The sequence below is a fragment of the Pristiophorus japonicus genome, unplaced genomic scaffold (genome assembly GCF_044704955.1).
Source record: "Pristiophorus japonicus isolate sPriJap1 unplaced genomic scaffold, sPriJap1.hap1 HAP1_SCAFFOLD_30, whole genome shotgun sequence".
Lineage (NCBI taxonomy): Eukaryota > Metazoa > Chordata > Chondrichthyes > Pristiophoridae > Pristiophorus > Pristiophorus japonicus.
Window position 1 is genome coordinate 11,595,648 of NW_027252779.1, and position 3,227 is coordinate 11,598,874.

The 3,227-nt window shown below is 46.0% G+C and overlaps 1 non-coding gene across 1 annotated transcript; it reads right to left on the reverse strand.

The window, feature by feature from the left end:
- Positions 1-1,126: 1,126 nt before the first annotated feature.
- trnav-aac (transfer RNA valine (anticodon AAC)) lies at positions 1,127-1,199 on the reverse strand. The gene has a single exon. It is a non-coding gene; the product is annotated as a tRNA-Val (tRNA).
- Between the last annotated feature and the right edge of the window lie 2,028 nt (positions 1,200-3,227).

Genomic DNA, 3,227 nt, shown 5'->3' on the forward strand with positions numbered 1-3,227 from the left:
GTGTAAATGCACACGAGGCCCATGCTTCAGAGAAGGTCAGTCTGTGACCTGTCCTTTATTCCTTAGCACTCAAGTGATGGAAGTGGGTGGAACTTCCCCTTTTATACCTGAAGGTCCAGGTTAGGAATGTCTCCCACAAGTTCACCACTAGTGGTCATTGTTCTCACAGTGTACAACTTAGGTCAGATTATACATGGGTTACAATGCTGGTTGAATACATGACAGTCCCGGCCTCACTCACTCTGGAGCTGGGGATGAGCGATTAGTCGATAGGTTGTTTGTGGCTTCGATCTGCTGTTGTGAAGCGAGGCGGAGATGCAGGATCCTTTAATAATCGTTCACAACTCAACTGAAAGCAGCCGGAACGTGCAGCTTTGAGAGGGGCTTTCTGCACCGTCAGGGCTGGAAACGGGAGGGAGTGAGAGATACTGTTTAGAGTTTGAGTGTATACAGAACTGTACAGAGAAACCAGCCACTGTAACAGGGCTGTGAGACACTGCATTTTGTTAATAATATAGTATTAGGCAGTCCCTCGTATCGAGGATGACTAGTTTCCACACTAAAAAGGGATGGGTTCACAGGTGTTTCGATGAGGGACCTGACAATCTAGGTCCCGAACTACATCCTGAAGGGTGGAAAATCCCTGTGGTTGGATTGTTTTAACGTGGGGTGACCATTGCACACCAGCCACCAAACGGGCTTGACAGAGCTAGGTCTTGGTCCAGAGGCAAGGATTACCCAAGACGACCATGGACCAAGCTCTGCTTCATGGACCTAGTGTGTAAACATGCGCCGACTATCCATAGATCGCAGTGTGGGCTGGCCCGTGCTGTCCCTGGGCCCTCGCCTCTCCTGAGCCCCGATCACGACGCTCATGGGCGCCGATCTCTCACCGCTCCTCCCCCCCGATCAAAAATGGAGCAGTCAGAAACAGGACATCAAACAGTCTCTCTTATCTTGGAGACATCAAATATCAACACTGTTATTTGAAATATCAAAATATTAAACTCCAGCCAAGTTGAAGGGTTATTAAAATCAGCAGAAACAAACAACAACTTTGTTAATATTGCACCATTAATATCAATTATTCCATTTTTTCTAATATTCAATTGAACAATGTTCAAAATGTTTCCACCCGGTTTCAAACCGGGGACTTTTCGCGTGTTAGGCGAACGTGATAACCACTACACTACAGAAACACTGCGATTGACAAAGTGCTAGGAAAATAACCAGAGCTTTAACCTACACAGCTGGCCGATACTTCAGGAGCTGGTTTTACGAGGATCGAATGACGGTGCTATATTTAGGAAGGCTGTGAGTGTGGCAGGAATTGATCTCGTGTTTCCAAGACTTTACACATAGGAACAGGAGCGAGTGGTTAGGATCTGGGATGCGCGGCTTGAAAGGGCGGTGGAGACAGACTCAATCTTATCTTTCAGATGGGAGTTGGTTAAGTGTCTGAAGGAAAAACAATTGCAGGGCTCCGGGGAAAGGGCGGGTGAGTGGGACTCGCTGACAGTCGGCACGGGCTCGATGGGCCGAATGGCCTTCCGTGCTGTAACCTTTCCATGATTCGATAAGTTAGTGGCACATTTCATAGTGTGGGTGGAAGCAGAACATTGCAAAGGGACATGGATTGAGTCGGCAAAACTAGAGGCATCTAATTCAGGAGATTCGCGGGGCACGGAAATTCGGGAGTTTAATGACTTTGAAAGGAACATTTTTGTTTGGTGCCATTTCGGTCAGAGAAAAGTTTGTGAAATGAATTTATTGCAGAAAGGGATGCAGCATTTAACCTTCTGCCTTAACACTTCTTTCTGGGTGTCAGGTCACATTTCGTTTGAATGTTATTCTTCCAGAATTGCTATAAGAACATAAGAACACAAGAATTAGGAACAGGTGCAGGCCATCTAGCCCCTCGTGCCTGCTCCAACTTCCCCAACATCGGGAACAATCCACCCACAGCTAACCAGTCCTGTCCCATCAAAATCTTATATGTTTCGATGAGATCCCCTCTCATCCTTCTAAACTCCAATGTATAAAGTCCCAGTTGATCCAATCTCTCCTCATATGTCAGTCCAGCCATCCCGAGAATCAGTCTGGTGAACCTTCGCTGCACTCCCTCAATAGCAAGAACGTCCATCCTCAGATTAGGAGACCAAAATTGAAAACAATATTCCAGGTGAGGCCTCACCAAGGCCCTGTACAACTGTAGTAAGAACTCCCTGCTCCTATACTCAAATCCCCTAGCTATGAAGGCCAACATACCATTTACCTTTTTCCTGCCTGCTGGACCTGTATGCCAACTTTCAATGACGGATGAACCATGACACCCAGGTCTCATTGCACCTCCCCTTTTCCTAATCTGCCACCATTCAGATAATATTCTGTCTTCACGTTTTTGCCCTCAAAGTGGATAACCTCATATTTATCCACATTATACTGCATCTGCCATGAATTTGCCCACTCAGCTAACCTGTCTAAGTCACCCTGCAGCTCTTAGCGTCCCCTTCACAGCTCACACCGCCATCCAGTTTAGTGTCATCTGCAAACATGGAGATATTACACTCAATTCCTTCATTGATGTACATTGTAAAGAGCTGGTGTCCCAGCACTGAGCCCTGCAGCACTCCACTAGTCACTGCCTGCCATTCTGAAAAGGACCCTTTTATCCCGACTCTCTGCTTCCTGTCTGCCAACCAGTTCTCTATCCACGTCAGTATATTACCCCCAATACCATGTGCTTTGATTTTGCACACCAATCTCTTGTGTGGACCCTTGTCAACAGCCTTTTGAAAGTCCAAATATACCACATCCACTTGTTCTCCCTTGTCCACTCTACTAGTTACATCCTCAAAAATTCCAGAAGATTTGTCAAGCATGATTTCTCTTTCATAAATCCATGCTGACTTGGACCGATCCTGTCACTGCTATCCAAATGCGCTGCTATTTCATCTTTAATAATTGAATCCAACATTTTCCCCACGACTGATTCAGGATAACCGGTCTATAATTACCCTCTTTCTGTCTCGCTCCCTTCTTAAAAAGTGGTTTTACTATAGCTACCCTGCAGTCCATAGGAACTGATCCCGAGTCAAAAGACTGTTGGAAAATGATCACCAATGCATCCACTATTTCAAGGGCTACTTCCTTAAGTACTCTTGGATGCAGACGACCAGGCCCCGAGGATTTATCATCCTTCAATCCCATCAATATCCCACATAATA